The 19,483-nt window shown below is 45.9% G+C and overlaps 19 non-coding genes and 9 pseudogenes across 19 annotated transcripts; all 28 read right to left on the bottom strand.

Annotated features, from left to right (window-relative positions):
* Positions 1–328: 328 nt before the first annotated feature.
* On the bottom strand, positions 329–447 carry LOC123414095. The gene has a single exon (XR_006614177.1). It is a non-coding gene; the product is annotated as a 5S ribosomal RNA (ribosomal RNA).
* Positions 448–877: 430 nt separating this feature from the next.
* LOC123414757 lies at positions 878–996 on the bottom strand. The gene has a single exon (XR_006614680.1). It is a non-coding gene; the product is annotated as a 5S ribosomal RNA (ribosomal RNA).
* A 332-nt stretch (positions 997–1,328) lies between these two features.
* Positions 1,329–1,447, bottom strand: LOC123414954. The gene has a single exon (XR_006614864.1). It is a non-coding gene; the product is annotated as a 5S ribosomal RNA (ribosomal RNA).
* A 333-nt stretch (positions 1,448–1,780) lies between these two features.
* LOC123414275 lies at positions 1,781–1,887 on the bottom strand (annotated as a pseudogene).
* Positions 1,888–2,221: 334 nt separating this feature from the next.
* On the bottom strand, positions 2,222–2,340 carry LOC123414559. The gene has a single exon (XR_006614495.1). It is a non-coding gene; the product is annotated as a 5S ribosomal RNA (ribosomal RNA).
* Positions 2,341–2,672: 332 nt separating this feature from the next.
* LOC123414689 lies at positions 2,673–2,791 on the bottom strand. Its single transcript, XR_006614616.1, has one exon. It is a non-coding gene; the product is annotated as a 5S ribosomal RNA (ribosomal RNA).
* Positions 2,792–3,124: 333 nt separating this feature from the next.
* LOC123414245 lies at positions 3,125–3,249 on the bottom strand (annotated as a pseudogene).
* Positions 3,250–3,579: 330 nt separating this feature from the next.
* LOC123413742 lies at positions 3,580–3,704 on the bottom strand (annotated as a pseudogene).
* Positions 3,705–4,010: 306 nt separating this feature from the next.
* On the bottom strand, positions 4,011–4,128 carry LOC123414822. Its single transcript, XR_006614741.1, has one exon. It is a non-coding gene; the product is annotated as a 5S ribosomal RNA (ribosomal RNA).
* Positions 4,129–4,901: 773 nt separating this feature from the next.
* On the bottom strand, positions 4,902–5,020 carry LOC123414566. Its single transcript, XR_006614500.1, has one exon. It is a non-coding gene; the product is annotated as a 5S ribosomal RNA (ribosomal RNA).
* A 332-nt stretch (positions 5,021–5,352) lies between these two features.
* Positions 5,353–5,471, bottom strand: LOC123414656. The gene has a single exon (XR_006614585.1). It is a non-coding gene; the product is annotated as a 5S ribosomal RNA (ribosomal RNA).
* Positions 5,472–5,804: 333 nt separating this feature from the next.
* On the bottom strand, positions 5,805–5,929 carry LOC123414223 (annotated as a pseudogene).
* A 330-nt stretch (positions 5,930–6,259) lies between these two features.
* Positions 6,260–6,384, bottom strand: LOC123414040 (annotated as a pseudogene).
* A 331-nt stretch (positions 6,385–6,715) lies between these two features.
* On the bottom strand, positions 6,716–6,833 carry LOC123414960. Its single transcript, XR_006614869.1, has one exon. It is a non-coding gene; the product is annotated as a 5S ribosomal RNA (ribosomal RNA).
* Positions 6,834–7,165: 332 nt separating this feature from the next.
* LOC123414690 lies at positions 7,166–7,284 on the bottom strand. The gene has a single exon (XR_006614617.1). It is a non-coding gene; the product is annotated as a 5S ribosomal RNA (ribosomal RNA).
* A 333-nt stretch (positions 7,285–7,617) lies between these two features.
* LOC123414224 lies at positions 7,618–7,742 on the bottom strand (annotated as a pseudogene).
* A 330-nt stretch (positions 7,743–8,072) lies between these two features.
* Positions 8,073–8,191, bottom strand: LOC123414801. The gene has a single exon (XR_006614721.1). It is a non-coding gene; the product is annotated as a 5S ribosomal RNA (ribosomal RNA).
* Positions 8,192–8,524: 333 nt separating this feature from the next.
* Positions 8,525–8,643, bottom strand: LOC123414574. Its single transcript, XR_006614507.1, has one exon. It is a non-coding gene; the product is annotated as a 5S ribosomal RNA (ribosomal RNA).
* A 385-nt stretch (positions 8,644–9,028) lies between these two features.
* On the bottom strand, positions 9,029–9,146 carry LOC123414616. The gene has a single exon (XR_006614546.1). It is a non-coding gene; the product is annotated as a 5S ribosomal RNA (ribosomal RNA).
* Positions 9,147–9,480: 334 nt separating this feature from the next.
* Positions 9,481–9,599, bottom strand: LOC123413987. Its single transcript, XR_006614083.1, has one exon. It is a non-coding gene; the product is annotated as a 5S ribosomal RNA (ribosomal RNA).
* Positions 9,600–9,931: 332 nt separating this feature from the next.
* LOC123413956 lies at positions 9,932–10,050 on the bottom strand. The gene has a single exon (XR_006614056.1). It is a non-coding gene; the product is annotated as a 5S ribosomal RNA (ribosomal RNA).
* Positions 10,051–10,345: 295 nt separating this feature from the next.
* On the bottom strand, positions 10,346–10,464 carry LOC123414042. The gene has a single exon (XR_006614130.1). It is a non-coding gene; the product is annotated as a 5S ribosomal RNA (ribosomal RNA).
* A 333-nt stretch (positions 10,465–10,797) lies between these two features.
* On the bottom strand, positions 10,798–10,922 carry LOC123414225 (annotated as a pseudogene).
* A 330-nt stretch (positions 10,923–11,252) lies between these two features.
* LOC123413909 lies at positions 11,253–11,377 on the bottom strand (annotated as a pseudogene).
* Positions 11,378–11,708: 331 nt separating this feature from the next.
* Positions 11,709–11,826, bottom strand: LOC123413726. Its single transcript, XR_006613844.1, has one exon. It is a non-coding gene; the product is annotated as a 5S ribosomal RNA (ribosomal RNA).
* A 331-nt stretch (positions 11,827–12,157) lies between these two features.
* Positions 12,158–12,270, bottom strand: LOC123414212 (annotated as a pseudogene).
* Positions 12,271–12,603: 333 nt separating this feature from the next.
* On the bottom strand, positions 12,604–12,722 carry LOC123414172. Its single transcript, XR_006614244.1, has one exon. It is a non-coding gene; the product is annotated as a 5S ribosomal RNA (ribosomal RNA).
* Positions 12,723–13,055: 333 nt separating this feature from the next.
* LOC123414955 lies at positions 13,056–13,174 on the bottom strand. The gene has a single exon (XR_006614865.1). It is a non-coding gene; the product is annotated as a 5S ribosomal RNA (ribosomal RNA).
* Positions 13,175–19,483: the final 6,309 nt, after the last annotated feature.

The following is a 19,483-nucleotide window of genomic DNA, read 5'->3' on the forward strand; positions in this document are numbered from 1 at the left end:
GCAACTATCTATTTGTTCCTTATGCTTGCCCCTCCCGTGTCCATTGCCACATTTGCCTCGACAACGAAGACGAGTTTAACACAAGAATTTCACCGCTCCCTCTCTACCCCGACAACACGAGCACCGCCACGACCTCTGTGACTTTTCCCACCGCGCTTGACACCGAACGACGCCGCCCCTAGACACGTCAACAATGAGACGCAAGCTAAAACATATCACAAACATCAAAAATAAGAAAACTAGTAAACATCAAAAATTATAAAACGAGGTCATATAGATCACGCTCCCGCGTCATCCTTGTCACGTGGAGCAAAAATATTTAAAAAGGGGAATTCAACACGAGGACTTCCCAGGAGGTCACTCATCCTAGTACTACTCTTGCCCAAGCCCACTTAACTTCAGAGTTCTGATGGGATCCGGTGATTTAGTGCTGGTATGATCGCATTCCCAGGAGGTCACTCATCCTAGTACTACTCTCGCCCAAGCACACTTAACTTCGGAGTTCTGATGGGATCCGGTACTTTAGTGCTGGTATGATCGCATCCGACATGCAACTATCTATTTTATCCTTATGCTTGCCCCTCCCGTGTCCATTGCCACATTTGCCTCGACAACGGAGACGAGTTTAACACAAGAATTTCACCGCTCCCTCTCTACCCCGAAAACACGAGCACCGCCACGACCTCTGTGACTTTTCCCACCGCGCTTGACACCCAGCGACGCCGCCCTAGACACGTCAACAATGAGACGCAAGTTAAAACATATCACAAACGTCAAAAATAAGAAAACTAGTAAACGTCAAAAATAAGAAAACGAGGTCATATAGATCATGCTCCCGCAACATCCTTGTCACGTGGTGCAAAAATATTTAAAAAGGGGAATGCAACACGAGGACTTCCCACAAGGTCACCCATCCTAGTACTACTCTCACCCAAGCACGCTTAACTTCGGAGTTCTAATGGGATCTGGTGCTTTAGTGCTGGAATGATCGCATCCAACATGCAACTATCTATTTGTTCCTTATGCTTGCCCCTCCCGTGTCCATTGCCACATTTGCCTCGACAACGGAGACGAGTTTAACACAAGAATTTCACCGCTCCCTCTCTAGCCCGACAACACGAGTACCGCCACGCCCTCTGTGACTTTTCCACCGCGCTTGACACCCAACGACGCCGCCCCTAGACACGTCAACAATGAGACGCTAGCTAAAACATATCACAAACGTCAAAAATAAGAAAACTAGTAAACATCAAAAATAAGGAAACGAGGTCATATGGATCACGCTCCCACGTCATCGTTGTCACGTGGCGACAAAATATTTAAAAAGGGGAATGCAACACGAGGACTTCCCAGGAGGTCACTGATCCTAGTACTACTCTCGCCCAAGCACGCTTAACTTCGAAGTTCTGATGGGATCCGGTGCTTTAGTGCTGGTATGATCGCATCCGACATGCAACTATCTATTTGTTCCTCATGCTTGCCCCTCCCGTGTCCATTGCCACATTTTCCTCGACAACGGAGACGAGTTTACCACAAGAATTTCACCGCTCCCTCTCTACCCCGACAACACGAGCACCCCCACTACCTCTGTGACTTTTCCCACCGCGCTTGAGACCCAACGACGCCGCCCCTAGACACGTCAATAATGAGACGCAAGCTAAAACATATCACAAACGTAAAAAATAAGAAAACTAGTAAACGTCAAAAATAAGAAAACGAGGTCATATAGATCACGCTCCCACGTCATCCTTGTCACATGGCGCAAAAATATTTAAAAAGGGGAATGCAACACGAGGACTTCCCAGGAGGTCACCCATCCTAGTACTACTCGCTTAACTTCGGAGTTCTGATGGGATCCGGTGCTTTAGTGCAGGTATGATCGCATCCGACATGCAACAATCTATTTTTTTCCTTATGCTTTCCCCTATCGTGTCCATTGCCACATTTGCCTCGACAACGGAGATGAGTTTAACACAAGAATTTCACCGCTCCCTCTCTACCCCGACAACACAAGCACCCCCATGACCTCTGTGACTTTTCCCACAGCGCTTGACACCCAACGACGCCGCCCCTAGACACGTCAACAATGAGACGCAAGCTAAAACATATCACAAACGTCAAAAATAAGAAAACTAGTAAACGTCAAAAATAATAAAACGAGGTGATATAGATCACTCTCCCGCGTCATCCTTGTCACGTGGAGCAAAAATATTTAAAAAGGGGAATGCAACACGAGGACTTCCCAGGAGGTCACTCATCCTAGTACTACTCTCGCCCAAGCACACTTAACTTCGGAGTTCTAATGGGATCCGGTGCTTTAGTGCTGGTATGATCACATCCGACATGCAACTATCTATTTTATCCTTATGCTTGCCCCTCCCGTGTCCATTGCCACATTTGCCTCCACAACGGAGACGAGTTTAACACAAGAATTTCACCGCTCCCTCTCTACCCCAACAACACGAGCACCGCCACGACCTCTGTGACTTCTCCCACCGCGCTTGACACCCAGCGACGCTGCCCTAGACACGTCAACAATGAGACGCAAGTTAAAACATATGACAAACGTCAAAAATAAGAAAACTAGTAAACGTCAAAAATAAGAAAACGAGGTCATATAGATCACGCTCCCGCGTCATCCTTGTCACGTGGCGCAAAAATATTTAAAAAGGGGGATGCAACACGAGGACTTCCCAGGAGGTCATCCATCCTAGTACTACTCTCGCCCAAGCACGCTTAACTTCGGAGTTCTGATGGGATCCGGTGCTTTAGTGCTGGTCTGATCTCATCCGACATGCTACTATCTATTTGTTCCTTATGCTTGCCCCTCCCGTGTCCATTGCCACATTTGCCTCGACAACGGAGACGAGTTTAACACAAGAATTTCACCGCTTCCTCTCTACCCCGACAACACGAGCACCGCCACGACCTCTGTGACTTTTCCCACCGCGCTTGACACCCAACGACGCCGCCCCTAGACACGTAAACAATGAGGCGCAAGCTAAAACATATCACAAACGTCAAAAATAAGAAAACTAGTAAACGTCAAAAATAAGAAAACGAGGTCATATAGATCACGTTCCCGTGTCATCCTTGTCACGTGGCGCAAAAATATTTAAAAAGGGAATTGCAACACGAGGACTTCCCAGGAGGTCACCCATCCTAGTACTACTACTACTCTCTCCCAAGCAAGTTTAACTTTGGACTTCTGATGGGATCCGGTGCTTTAGTGCTGGTATGATCACATCCGAGATGCAACTATCTATTTGTTCCTTATGCTTGCCCTCCCGTGTCCAATGCCACATTTGCCTCGACAACGGAGACAAGTTTAACACAAGAATTTCACCGCTCCCTCTCTACCTCGACAACACGAGCATCGCCACGACCTCTATGACTTTTCCCACCGCGCTTGACACCCAACGACGCCCCCTAGACACGTCAACAACGAGACGCAAGCTAAAACATATCACAAACGTCAAAAATAAGAAAACTAGTAAACGTCAAAAATAAGAAAACGAGGTCATATAGATGACGCTCCCGCGTCATCCTTGTCACATGGCGCAAAAATATTTAAAAAGGGGAATGCAACACGAGGACTTCCCAAGAGGTCACCCATCCTAGTACTACTACTACTCTCGCCCAAGCACGTTTAACTTTGGAGTTCTGATGGGATCCGGTGCTTTAGTGCTGGTATGATCGCATCCGACATGCAACTATCTATTTGTTCCTTATGCTTGCCCCTCCCGTGTCCATTGCCACATTTGTCTCGACAACGGAGACAAGTTTAACACAAGAATTTCACCGCTCCCTCTCTACCCCGACAACACGAGCATCGCCACGACCTCTGTGACTTTTCCCACCACGCTTGACACCCAACGACGCCCCCTAGACACGTCAACAACGAGACGCTAGCTAAAACATATCACAAACGTCAAAAATAAGAAAACGAGGTCATATAGATCACGCTCCCGCATCATCCTTGTCACGTGTCGCAAAAATATTTAAAAAGGGGAATGCAACACGAGGACTTCCCAGGAGGTCACCCATCCTAGTACTACTCTCGCCAAGCATGCTTAACTTCGGAGTTCTGATGGGATCCGGTGCTTTAGTGCTGGTATGATCGCATCCGACATGCAACTATCCATTTGTTCCTTATGCTTGCCCCTCCCGTGTCCATTGCCACATTTGCCTCGACAACGGAGACAAGTTTAACACAAGAATTTCACCGCTCCCTCTCTACCCCGACAACACGAGCACCGCCACGACCTCTGTGACTTCTCCCACCGCGCTTGACACCCAGCGACGCTGCCCTAGACACGTCAACAATGAGACGCAAGTTAAAACATATCACAAACGTCAAAAATAAGAAAACTAGTAAACGTCAAAAATAAGAAAACGAGGTCATATAGATCACGCTCCCACGTCATCCTTGTCACATGGCGCAAAAATATTTAAAAAGGGGAATGCAACACGAGGACTTCCCAGGAGGTCACCCATCCTAGTACTACTCGCTTAACTTCGGAGTTCTGATGGGATCCGTTGCTTTAGTGCAGGTATGATCGCATCCGACATGCAACTATCTATTTTTTTCCTTATGCTTTCCCCTCCCGTGTCCATTGCCACATTTGCCTCGACAACGGAGACGAGTTTAACACAAGAATTTCACCGCTCCCTCTCTACCCCGACAACACGAGCACCCCCATGACCTCTGTGACTTTTCCCACAGCGCTTGACACCCAACGACGCCGCCCCTAGACACGTCAACACTGAGACGCAAGCTAAAACATATCACAAACGTCAAAAATCAGAAAACTAGTAAACGTCAAAAATAATAAAACGAGGTGATATAGATCACTCTCCCGCGTCATCCTTGTCACGTGGAGCAAAAATATTTAAAAAGGGGAATGCAACACGAGGACTTCCCAGGAGGTCACTCATCCTAGTACTACTCTCGCCCAAGCACACTTAACTTCGGAGTTCTAATGGGATCCGGTGCTTTAGTGCTGGTATGATCACATCCGACATGCAACTATCTATTTTATCCTTATGCTTGCCCCTCCCGTGTCCATTGCCACATTTGCCTCCACAATGGAGACGAGTTTAACACAAGAATTTCACCGCTCCCTCTCTACCCCGACAACACGAGCACCGCCACGACCTCTGTGACTTCTCCCACCGCGCTTGACACCCAGCGACGCTGCCCTAGACACGTCAACAATGAGACGCAAGTTAAAACATATCACAAACATCAAAAATAAGAAAACTAGTAAACGTCAAAAATAAGAAAACGAGGTCATATAGATCACGCTCCCGCGTCATCCTTGTCACGTGGCGCAAAAATATTTAAAAAGGGGGATGCAACACGAGGACTTCCCAGGAGGTCATCCATCCTAGTACTACTCTCGCCCAAGCACGCTTAACTTCGGAGTTCTGATGGGATCCGGTGCTTTAGTGCTGGTGTGATCTCATCCGACATGCTACTATCTATTTGTTCCTTATGCTTGCCCCTCCCGTGTCCATTGCCACATTTGCCTCGACAACGGAGACGAGTTTAACACAAGAATTTCACCGCTTCCTCTCTACCCCGACAACACGAGCACCGCCACGACCTCTGTGACTTTTCCCACAGCGCTTGACACCCAACGACGCCGCCCCTAGACACGTAAACAATGAGGCGCAAGCGAAAACATATCACAAACGTCAAAAATAAGAAAACTAGTAAACGTCAAAAATAAGAAAACGAGGTCATATAGATCACGTTCCCGTGTCATCCTTGTCACGTGGCGCAAAAATATTTAAAAAGGGAATTGCAACACGAGGACTTCCCAGGAGGTCACCCATCCTAGTACTACTACTACTCTCTCCCAAGCACGTTTAACTTTGGACTTCTGATGGGATCCGGTGCTTTAGTGCTGGTATGATCACATCCGAGATGCAACTATCTATTTGTTCCTTATGCTTGCCCTCCCGTGTCCAATGCCACATTTGCCTCGACAACGGAGACAAGTTTAACACAAGAATTTCACCGCTCCCTCTCTACCTCGACAACACGAGCATCGCCACGACCTCTGTGACTTTTCCCACCGCGCTTGACACCCAACGACGCCCCCAAGACACGTCAACAACGAGACGCAAGCTAAAACATATCACAAACGTCAAAAATAAGAAAACTAGTAAACGTCAAAAATAAGAAAACGAGGTCATATAGATGACGCTCCCGCGTCATCCTTGTCACATGGCGCAAAAATATTTAAAAAGGGGAATGCAACACGAGGACTTTCCAAGAGGCCACCCATCCTAGTACTACTACTACTCTCGCCCAAGCACGTTTAACTTTGGAGTTCTGATGGGATCCGGTGCTTTAGTGCTGGTATGATCGCATCCGACATGCAACTATCTATTTGCTCCTTATGCTTGCCCCTCCCGTGTCCATTGCCACATTTGTCTCGACAACGGAGACAAGTTTAACACAAGAATTTCACCGCTCCCTCTCTACCCCGACAACACGAGCATCGCCACGACCTCTGTGACTTTTCCCACCACGCTTGACACCCAACGACGCCCCCTAGACACGTCAACACCGAGACGCTAGCTAAAACATATCACAAACGTCAAAAATAAGAAAACTAGTAAACGTCAAAAATAAGAAAACGAGGTCATATAGATCACGCTCCCGCATCATCCTTGTCACGTGTCGCAAAAATATTTAAAAAGGGGAATGCAACACGAGGACTTCCCAGGAGGTCACCCATCCTAGTACTACTCTCGCCAAGCATGCTTAACTTCGGAGTTCTGATGGGATCCGGTGCTTTAGTGCTGGTATGATCGCACCCGACATGCAACTATCCATTTGTTCCTTATGCTTGCCCCTCCCGTGTCCATTGCCACATTTGCCTCGACAACGGAGACAAGTTTAACACAAGAATTTCACCGCTCCCTCTCTACCCCGACAACACGAGCACCGCCACGACCTCTGTGACTTCTCCCACCGCGCTTGACACCCAGCGACGCTGCCCTAGACACGTCAACAATGAGACGCAAGTTAAAACATATCACAAACATCAAAAATAAGAAAACTAGTAAACGTCAAAAATAAGAAAACGAGGTCATATAGATCACGCTCCCGCGTCATCCTTGTCACGTGGCGCAAAAATATTTAAAAAGGGGGATGCAACACGAGGACTTCCCAGGAGGTCATCCATCCTAGTACTACTCTCGCCCAAGCACGCTTAACTTCGGAGTTCTGATGGGATCCGGTGCTTTAGTGCTGGTCTGATCTCATCCGACATGCTACTATCTATTTGTTCCTTATGCTCGCCCCTCCCGTGTTCATTGCCACACTTGCCTCGACAACGGAGACGAGTTTACCACAAGAATTTCACCGCTCCCTCTCTACCCCGACAACACGACCACCCCCACGACCTCTGTGACTTTTCGCACCGCGCTTGACACCCTACGACGCCGCCCCTAGACACGTCAACAATGAGACGCAAGCTAAAACATATCACAAACGTCAAAAATAAGAAAACTAGTAAACGTCAAAAATAAGAAAACGAGGTCATATAGATCACGTTCCCGTGCCATCCTTGTCACGTGGCGCAAAAATATTTAAAAAGGGAATTGCAACACGAGGACTTCCCAGGAGGTCACCCATCCTAGTACTACTACTACTCTCTCCCAAGCACGTTTAACTTTGGACTTCTGATGGGATCCGGTGCTTTAGTGCTGGTATGATCACATCCGAGATGCAACTATCTATTTGTTCCTTATGCTTGCCCTCCCGTGTCCAATGCCACATTTGCCTCGACAACGGAGACAAGTTTAACACAAGAATTTCACCGCTCCCTCTCTACCTCGACAACACGAGCATCGCCACGACCTCTGTTACTTTTCCCACCGCGCTTGACACCCAACGACGCCCCCAAGACACGTCAACAACGAGACGCAAGCTAAAACATATCACAAACGTCAAAAATAAGAAAACTAGTAAACGTCAAAAATAAGAAAACGAGGTCATATAGATCACGCTCCCGCGTCACCCTTGTCACGTGTCGCAAAAATATTTAAAAATGAGAATGCAACACGAGGACTTCCGAGGAGGTCACCCATCCTAGTACAACTCTCGCCCAAGCACGCTTAACTTCGGAGTTCTGATGGGATCCGGTGCTTTAGTGCTAGTATGATCACATCAGACATGCAACTATCTATTTGTTCCTTATGCTTGCCCCTCCCGTGTCCACTGCCACATTTGCCTCGACAACGAAGACGAGTTTAACACAAGAATTTCACCGCTCCCTCTTTACCCCGACAACACGAGCACCGCCAGGACCTCTTTGACTTTTCCCACCGCGCTTGACACCCAACGACGCCGCCCCTAGACACGTCAACAATGAGACGCAAGCTAAAACATATCACAAACGTCAAAAATAAGAAAACTAGTAAACGTCAAAAATAATAAAACGAGGTGATATAGATCACTCTCCCGCGTCATCCTTGTCACGTGGAGCAAAAATATTTAAAAAGGGGAATGCAACACGAGGACTTCCCAGGAGGTCACTCATCCTAGTACTACTCTCGCCCAAGCACACTTAACTTCGGAGTTCTAATGGGATCCGGTGCTTTAGTGCTGGTATGATCACATCCGACATGCAACTATCTATTTTATCCTTATGCTTGCCCCTCCCGTGTCCATTGCCACATTTGCCTCCACAACGGAGACGAGTTTAACACAAGAATTTCACCGCTCCCTCTCTACCCCGACAACACGAGCACCGCCCCGACCTCTGTGACTTCTCCCACCGCGCTTGACACCCAGCGACGCCGCCCTAGACACGTCAACAATGAGACGCAAGTTAAAACATATCACAAACGTCAAAAATAAGAAAACTAGTAAACGTCAAAAATAAGAAAACGAGGTCATATAGATCATGCTCCAGCGTCATCCTTGTCACGTGGCGCAAAAATATTTTAAAAAAGGGAATGCAACACAAGGACTCCTTGTCACGTGGCGCAAAAATATTTAAAAAGGGGAATGCAACACGAGGACTTCCCAGGAGGTCACCATCCTAGTACTACTCTCGCCCAAGCACGCTTAACTTCGGAGTTCTCATGGGATCCGGTGCTTTAGTGCTGGTATGATCGCATCCAACATGCAACTATCTATTTGTTCCTTATGCTTGCCCCTCCCGTGTCCATTGCCACATTTGCCTCGACAACGAAGACGAGTTTACCACAAGAATTTCATCGCTTCCTCTCTACCCCAACAACCCGAGCACCCCCACAACCTCTGTGACTTTTCCCACCGCGCTTGACACCCAACGACGCCGCCCCTAGACACGTCAACAATGAGACGCAAGCTAAAACATATCACAAACGTCAAAAATAAGAAAACTAGTAAACGTCAAAAATAAGAAAACGAGGTCATATAGATCATGCTCCAGCGTCATCCTTGTCACGTGGCGCAAAAATATTTTAAAAAAGGGAATGCAACACAAGGACTTCCCAGGAGGTCACCCATCCTAGTACTACTCTCGCCCAAGCACGCTTAACTTCAGAGTTCTGATGGGATCCGGTGCTTTAGTGCTGGTATGATTGCAACCAACATGCACCTATCTATTTGTTCCTTATGCTTGCCCTACCGTGTCCGTTGCCATATTTGCCTCGACAACGGAGACGAGTTTAACACAAGAATTTCACCGCTCCCTCTCTACCCCGACAATACGAGCACTGCCACGACCTGTGTGACTTTTCCCACCGTGCTTGACACCCAACGACGCCGCCCCTAGACACGTCAACAATGAGACGCAAGCTAAAACATATCACAAACGTCAATAATAAGAAAACTAGTAAACGTCAAAAATAAGAAAACGAGGTCATATAGATCACGCTCCCACGTCATCCTTGTCACATGGCGCAAAAATATTTAAAAAGGGGAATGCAACACGAGGACTTCCCAGGAGGTCACCCATCCTAGTACTACTCTTGCCCAAGCAAGATTAACTTTGGAGTTCTAATGGGATCCCATGCTTTAGTGCTGGTATGATCACATCCGACATGCAACTATCTATTTGCTCCTTATGCTTGCCCCTCCCGTGTCCATTGCCACATTTGCCTCGGCAACGGAGACGAGTTTAACACAAGAATTTCACTGCTCCCTCTCTACCCCGACAACACGAGCACCGCCACGACCTCTGTGGCTTTTCCCACCTCGCTTGACACCCAACGACGCTGCCCCTAGACACGTCAACAATGAGAAAACTAGAAATGTCAAAAATAAGAAAACGAGGTCATATAGATCACGCTCCCGCGTCATCCTTGTCACGTGGCGCAAAAATATTTAAAAAGGGGAATTCAACACGAGGACTTCCCAGGAGGTCAGCCATCCTAGTACTACTCTCGCCCAAGCACGCTTAACTTCAGAGTTTTGATGGGATCCGTTGCTTTAGTGCTGGTATGATCACATCCAACATGCAACTATCTATTTGTTCCTTATGCTTGCCCCTCCCGTGTCCATTGCCACATTTGCCTCGACAACGGAGACGAGTTTAACACAAGAATTTCACCGCTTCCTCTCTACCCCGACAACACGAGCACTGCCACGACCTCTGTGACTTTTCCCACCGTGCTTGACACCCAACGACGCCGCCCCTAGACACGTCAACAATGAGGCGCAAGCTAAAACATATCACAAACGTCAAAAATAAGAAAACTAGTAAACGTCAAAAATAAGAAAACGAGGTCATATAGATCACGTTCCCGCGTCATCCTTGTCACGTGGCGCAAAAATATTTAAAAAGGGAATTGCAACACGAGGACTTCCCAGGAGGTCACCCATCCTAGTACTACTACTACTCTCTCCCAAGCACGTTTAACTTTGGACTTCTGATGGGATCCGGTGCTTTAGTGCTGGTATGATCACATCCGAGATGCAACTATCTATTTGTTCCTTATGCTTGCCCTCCCGTGTCCAATGCCACATTTGCCTCGACAACGGAGACAAGTTTAACACAAGAATTTCACCGCTCCCTCTCAACCTCGACAACACGAGCATCGCCACGACCTCTGTGACTTTTCCCACCGCGCTTGACACCCAACGACGCCCCCTAGACACGTCAACAACGAGACGCAAGCTAAAACATATCACAAACGTCAAAAATAAGAAAACTAGTAAACGTCAAAAATAAGAAAACGAGGTCATATAGATCACGCTCCCGCGTCATCCTTGTCACATGGCGCAAAAATATTTAAAAAGGGGAATGCAACACGAGGACTTCCCAAGAGGTCACCCATCCTAGTACTACTACTACTCTCGCCCAAGCACGTTTAACTTTGGAGTTCTGATGGGATCCGATGCTTTAGTGCTGGTATGATCGCATCCGACATGCAACTATCTATTTGTTCCTTATACTTGCCCCTCCCGTGTCCATTGCCACATTTGTCTCGACAACGGAGACAAGTTTAACACAAGAATTTCACCGCTCCCTCTCTACCCCGACAACACGAGCATCGCCACGACCTCTGTGACTTTTCCCACCACGCTTGACACCCAACGACGCCCCCTAGACACGTCAACAACGAGACACTAGCTAAAACATATCACAAACGTCAAAAATAAGAAAACTAGTAAACGTCAAAAAAAAGAAAACGAGGTCATATAGATCACGCTCCCGCATCATCCTTGTCACGTGTCGCAAAAATATTTAAAAAGGGGAATGCAACACGAGGACTTCCCAGGAGGTCACCCATCCTAGTACTACTCTCGCCAAGCATGCTTAACTTCGGAGTTCTAATGGGATCCGGTGCTTTAGTGCTGGTATGATCGCATCTGACATGCAACTATCTATTTGTTCCTTATGCTTGCCCCTCCCGTGTCCATTGCCACATTTGCCTCGACAACGGAGACAAGTTTAACACAAGAATTTCACCGCTCCCTCTCTACCCCGACAACACGAGCATCGCCACGACCTCTGTGACTTTTCCCACCACGCTTGACACCCAACGACGCCCCCTAGACACGTCAACAACGAGACGCTAGCTAAAACATATCAGAAACGTCAAAAATAAGAAAACTAGTAAACGTCAAAAATAAGAAAACGAGGTCATATAGATCACGCTCCTACGTCATCCTTGTCATGTGGCGCAAAAATATTTAAAAAGGGGAATGCAACACGAGGACTTCCGAGGAGGTCACCCATCCTAGTACTACTCTCGCCCGCTTAACTTCGGAGTTCTGATGGGATCCGGTGCTTTAGTGCTTGTATGATCGCATCCAACATGCAACTATCTATTTGTTCCTTATGCTTGCCCCTCCGGTGTCCATTGCCACATTTGCCTCGACAACTGAGACGAGTTCAACACAAGAATTTCACCGCTCCCTCTCTACCCCGACAACACGAGCACCGCCACGACCTCTATGACTTTTCCCACCGTGCTTGACACCCAACGACGCCGCCCCTAGACACGTCAACAATGAGACGCAAGCTAAAAAATATCACCAACGTCAAAAATAAGAAAACTAGTAAACGTCAAAAATAAGAAAACGAGGTCATATAGATCACGATCCCACGTCATCCTTGTCACGTGGCGCAAATATATTGAAAAAGGGGAATGCAACATGAGGACTTCCCAGGAGGTCACGAATCCTAGTACTACTCTCGCCCAAGCACGGTTAACTTTGGAGTTCTGATGGGATCCGGTGCTTTAGTGTTGGTATGATCGCATCCGACATGCAACTATCTATTTGTTCCTTATGCTTGCCCCTCCCGTGTCCATTGCCACATTTGCCTCGACAACGGAGACGAGTTTGACACAAGAATTTCACCGCTCCCTCTCTACCCTGACAACACGAGCACCGCCACGGCCTCTGTGACTTTTCCCACCGCGCTTGACACCCTACGACGCCGCCCCTAGACACGTCAACAATGAGACGCAAGCTAAAACATATCACAAACGTCAAAAATAAGAAAACTAGTAAACATCAAAAATAAGAAAACGAGGTCATATAGATCACGCTCCCGCGTCATCCTTGTCACGTGGCGCAAAAATATTTAAAAAGGGGAATGCAACACGAGGACTTCCCAGGAGGTCACTGATCCTAGTACTACTCTCGCCCAAGCACGCTTAACTTCGAAGTTCTGATGGGATCCGGTGCTTTAGTGCTGGTATGATCGCATCCGACATGCAACTATCTATTTGTTCCTTATGCTTGCCCCTCCCGTGTCCATTGCCACATTCGCCTCGACAACGGAGACGAGTTTAACACAAGAATTTCACCGCTCCCTCTCTACCCCGACAACACGAGCACCGCCACGACCTCTGTGACTTTTCACACCGCGCTTGACAGCCAACGACGCCGCCCCTAGTCACGTCAACAATGAGACGCAAGCTAAAACATATCACAAACGTCAAAAAAAAAAAGAAAACTAGTAAATGTCAAAAATAAGAAAACGAGGTCATATAGATCATGCTCCCGCGTCATCCTTGTCACGTGGCGCAAAAATATTTGAAAAGGGGAATGCAACACGAGGACTTCCCAGGAGGTCACCCATCCTAGTACTACTCTCTGTTGGAAATATGCCCTAGAGGCAATAATAAATTAGTTTATATTTTTTTGTTCATGATAATCGTTTATTATCCATGCTATAATTGTATTGATTGGAAACACAGTGCATGTGTGGATACATAGACAAAACACTGTCCCTAGTAAGCCTCTAGTTGACTAGCTCGTTAATCAGAGATGGTCAAGGTTTCCTGACCATAGGCAAGTGTTGTCACTTGATAGCGGGATCACATCATTAGGGGAATCATGTGATGGACTAGACCCAAACTAATAGACGCAGCATGATGATCGTGTCATTTTCGTTGCTACTGTTTTGTGCGTGTCAAGTATTTGTTCCTATGACCATGAGATCATATAACTGACTGACACCGGAGGAATGCTTTGTGTGTATCAAACGTTGCAACGTAACTGGGTGACTATAAAGATGCTCTATAGGTATCTCCGAAGGTGTTCGTTGAGTTAGTATGGATCGAGACTGGGATTTGTCACTCCATGTGACCGAGAGGTATCTCGGGGCCCACTCGATAATACAACAGGACACACAAGCCTTGCAAGCAATATGACTTAGTGTAAGCTATTAGGGCTGATTTGAGACAACTTTTGCCACGGCAGCCCGACCACATACCTCCACGGTTTTTCCTCTAGATCGCGTTTCTGCGGAGCTCGGGCGGAGCCCTGCTGAGATTAGATCACCACCAACCTCCGGAGCGCCGTCACGCTGCCGGAGAACTCATCTACCTCTCCGTCTCTCTTGCTGGATCAAGAAGGCCGAGATCATCGTCGACCTGTACGTGTGCTGAATGCGGAGGTGCCGTCCGTTCGGAACTTGATCGTGGGGCAGATCGCGGGACGGTTCGTGGGACGGTTCGCGGGGCGGATCGAGGGACGTGAGGACGTTCCACTACATCAACCGCGTTCACTAACGCTTCTGCTGTGCAATCTACAAGGGTACGTAGATCGGAAATCCCCTCTCGTAGATGGACATCACCATGATAGGTCTTCGTGCGCGTAGGAAATTTTTGGTTTCCCATGCGACGTTCCCCAACAGTGGCATCATGAGCTAGGTTCATGCGTAGATGTAATCTCGAGTAGAACACAAAAGTTTTTGTGGGCGGTGATGTGCCTTCTTGCTGCCCTCCTTAGTCTTTTCTTGATTCCGCGGTATTGTTGGATCGAAGCGGCTCGAACCGACATTACTCGTACGCTTACGAGAGACTGGTTTCATCGCTACGAGTAACTCCGTTGCTCACAGATGACTGGCGGGTGTCGGTTTCTCCAACTTTAGTTGAATCAGAATTGACCGAGGAGGTCCTTGGATGAGGTTAAATATCAATTCATATATCTCCGTTGTGGTGTTTGCGTAAGTAAGATGCGATCCTACTAGATACGCATGGTCACCACATAAAACATGCAACAATAATTAGAGGACGTCTAACTTGTTTTTGCAGGGTATGCTTGTGATGTGATATGGCCAACGATGTGATGTGATATATTGGATGTATGAGATGATCATGTTGTAATAGTTAATATCGACTTGCACGTCGATGGTACGGCAACCGGCAGGAGCCATAGGGTTGTCTTTAAACTAACGTTTGTGCTTGCAGATGCGTTTACTATATTGCTAGGACGTAGCTTTAGTAGTAATAGCATGAGTACCACGATAACCCCGATGGCGACACGTTGATGGAGATCATGATGATGGAGATCATGGTGTGACGCCGGTGACAAGAAGATCGTGCCGGTGCTTTGGTGATGGAGATCAAGAAGCACATGATGATGGCCATATCATGTCACTTATGAATTGCATGTGATGTTAATCCTTTATGCACCTTATCTTGCTTAGAACGACGGTAGCATTATGAGGTGATCTCTCACTAAAATTTCAAGACGAAATTGTGTTCTCCCCGACTGTGCACCGTTGCAGCAGTTCTTCGTTTCGAGACACCACGTAACGATCGGGTGTGATAGATTCAATGTTCACGTACAACGGGTGCAAAACAGTTGCACACGCGGAACACTCGGGTTAAGCTTGACGAGCCTAGCATGTGCAGACATGGCCTCGGAACACATGAGACCGAAAGGTCGAGCATGAATCGTATAGTTGATATGGTTAGCATAGAGATGCTTACCACTGAAACTATTCTCGACTCACGTGATGATCGGACTTGAGATAGTGGATTTGGATCATGTACCACTCAAATGACTAGAGAGATGTACTTTTTGAGTGGGAGTTCTTAAGTAATATGATTAATTGAACTAATTGTCATGAACATAGTCTAATGGTCTTTGCGAATTACGATGTAGCTTGCGCTATAGCTCTACTGTTTTTATATGTTCCTAGAGAAAATTTAGTTGAAAGTTGATAGTAGCAAACTTTGAAGACTGAGTCTGAAAACCGAGGATTGTCCTCGTTGCTGCGCAGAAGGCTTATGTCCTTAATGCACCACTCGGTGTGCTGCACCTCGAGCGTCGTCTGTAGATGTTGTGAACATCCGACATACACGTTTCTGATGACTACACGATAGTTCAGTACAAAATACTTAATGGCTTAGAAGCAAGGCGCCGAAGATGTTTTGAAACATCACAGAACATAAGAGATGTTCTAGAGAGATGAAATTGTGATTTCATGCTTTTGCCCTTGTTAAGAGGTATCAGACCTCCGACAAGATTCTTTGTCCACGAAGTAAAGGAGAAAAGCTCAATCGTTGAGCGTGTGATCAGATTATCTGAGTACGACAATCGCTTGAATCAAGTGGGAGTTGATCTTCTAGATAAGATAGTGATGGTTCTCCAAAGTCACTGCCACCAAGCTGTGAGAACTTTGTGATGAACTATAACATATCAAGGATAGATACAATGATCCTTGAGCGATTCGCGATGTTTGACACTGCGAAAGTAGAAATCAAGAAGGAGCATCAATAGTTGATGGTTAGTAAAACCACTAAGTTTCGAGAAAGGCAAGGGCTAGAAGGGATACTTCGTGAAACGGCAAAGCAGTTGCTGCACTAATGAAGAGACCCCAGATTAAACCCAGGCCCGGGACTAAGTGCTTCTGTTATGAGGGGAACGGTCACAGAGGCGGAGCAACTCTAGATACTTGGTAGATAAGAAGGCTGGCAAAAGTCGAAAGAAGTATATTTGATATACATGATGTCGATGTGTACTTTACAAGTACTCCTAGTAGCACGAGGGTATTGGATACCGGTTCGGTTGCTAAGTGATTAGTAACACGAAATGAAAGCTACGGCATAAACGGAGACTAGCTAAAGGCGAGGTGACGATACGTGTTGGAAGTGTTTCCAAGGTTGATATGATCAAACGTCGCACGCTTCCTCTACCATCGGGATTGGTGTTAAACCTAAATAATTGTTATTTGGTGCTTGCGTTAAGCATGAACATGATTGGATCATGTTTATTGCAATACGATTATTCATTTAAAGAGAATAATGGTTACTCTATTTGCTTGAATAATCACCTTTAATGGTTTATTGAATCTCGATCGTAGTGTTACACATGTTCATGATATTGGTGCCAAAAGATACGAGGTAATGATGATAGTACCACTCACTTGTGGCACTGCCGCTTGAGTCATGTTGGTATAAATTGCATGAAGAGGCTCCATGTTGATGGATCTTTATTGATTTTGAATCACTAGTGACATGCAAATCATACCACATGAGCAAGGCCTTGTTTTCATTGAGATGAAACAAGATAGTAACTTGTTGGAAGTGATACATTTTGATGTATGCAGTCCAATGGGTGTTGAGGCACGCAGTGGATATCATTATGTTCTTACTTCGATGACGATTTGAGTAGATACAAGAGTATTTACTTAATGAATCACAAGTCTGAAATATTGAAAAGTTCAATTCTGTTTCGGAGTGAAGTTTGTCGTAACAAGAGGATAAACTGTCTACGATATGATCATAGAAATGAATACCTGAGTTACGAGTTTTGGTACGCACTTAAGACAATGTGGAAATTGTTTCGCAATTCATGCCACCTAGAACATCATAGTGTGATGATGTGTCTGAACGTCATAGCCATGGACTATTCGGTATGGTGCATGCTATGATGTCTCTTATCGAATTACCACTATCGTTTATGGGTTATGCATTAGAGACAACCACATTCACTTTAAATAGGGCACCGCGTATTTCCGTTGAGATGACACATTATAGACTGAGGTTTAGAGAAATCTAAACTGTCGTTTCTTGAAAGTTTGGGGCTTCGGCACTTATGTGAAAAAGTTTCAGTCTGATAAGCTTGAACCCAAAGCGGATAAATGCATCTTCATAGGATATCCAAAACAGTTGGGTACATCTCCTATCTCAGATCCGAAAGCAAAGTGTTTGTTTCTAGAAACAGATCCTTTCGCGAGGAAAGGTTTCTCTCGAAAGAATTGAGTGGAAGGGTGGTAGAACTTGATGAGGTTATTGAACCATCACTTCAACCAGTGTGAATCAGGGCGCAGGAAGTTGTTCCTGTGGCTCCTACAACAATTGAAGTGAAAGCTGATGATGTTGAGCATCGAGCATCGGATCAAGTTACTACAAACCTTGTAGGTTGACAAGGTCGCGTACTACTGCAGAGTGGTACGTTAACCCTGTCTTGGAGGTCATGTTGTTGAGAAAAAGTGAACCTACGAGTTATGAAGAAAGCAATGGTGGGCCCGGATTCCGACAAATGGCTGGAGGCCATGAAATCCGAGAGAGGATCCATGTATGAAAACAAAGTGTAGACTTTGGAAGAACTACTTGATGGTCATAGGACTATTGAGTAAAGATGGATCTTTAAAAGGAAGACACACGATGATGATGATAAGTCACTATTAAGAAAAGCTCGACTTGTCGCAAAGATGTTTTTGACAAGATCAAGCAGTTGACTATGATGATACTTTCTCACTCGTAGCGATGCTAAAAGACTGTTAGAATTATGTTAGTAGATGCTGCATTATTTATGAAATATTGCACATAGGATGTCAAAACATTGTTTCCTCGACGGTTTCCTTGAGCAAACATTGTATGTGATACAACCAGGAGGTTTTGTCGATCCTAAAGATACTAGCAAGTATGCAAGGTCCAGCGATCCTTCAATGGACTGGTGCGAGCATCTTGGAGTTGGAATATACACTTTGATGAGATGATCAAAGATTTTGGGTTTGTACAAGGTTTATGAGAAACTTGTATTTCCAAAGAAGTGAGTGGGAGCACTATAGAATTTCTGATAAGTATATGTGGTTGACATATTGTGGATCAGAAGTAATGTAGAATTTCTGTAAAGCATACAAGGTTGTTTGAAAGGAGTTTTTCAAAGGAATACCTGGATTGCGCTACTTGAACGTTGAGCATCAAAGATCTATGGAGATAGATCGAAAGCGCTTAATAGAAGTTTCAACAAGATGCATGCCTTGACAAGTTTTGAAGGAGTTCAAAATAGATCAGCAAAGAAGGAGTTCTTGGTTGCGTTGTAAGGTGTGAATTTGAGTAAGACTCAAAACCCGACCCCGGCAGAATAAAGAGAATAGACGAAGGTCGTCTTCTATGCCTTGGCCATAGAATCTGAAGTATGCCATGCTGGCTACCGCACGTGATGTGTGCTTTGACTCAAAGTCTGTTGAGAGGTACAAAGAGTGATCCATGATTGAATCACTAGAAGCGGTCAAAATTTATCCTTAGTAACTGATGGACTAAGGAATTTTTCTCGATTATGAAGGTGGTTAAAGAGTTCTTCATAAAAGGTTACGACGATGCAAGCTTTGACACTAATCTAAATAACTATGAGTAGTGAAACGGATTCGTAAAGTAGAGTAGATATTTGGAGCATTTCCGAATAGCACATAGTAGAAGCATATATAAGATGACATAAAGATTTGTAAAGAACACACGTATCTGAAAGTTTTCAGAACCATTGACTAAAACCTCT

The sequence above is a fragment of the Hordeum vulgare genome, chromosome 7H, assembly GCF_904849725.1.
Source record: "Hordeum vulgare subsp. vulgare chromosome 7H, MorexV3_pseudomolecules_assembly, whole genome shotgun sequence".
NCBI lineage: Eukaryota > Viridiplantae > Streptophyta > Magnoliopsida > Poales > Poaceae > Hordeum > Hordeum vulgare.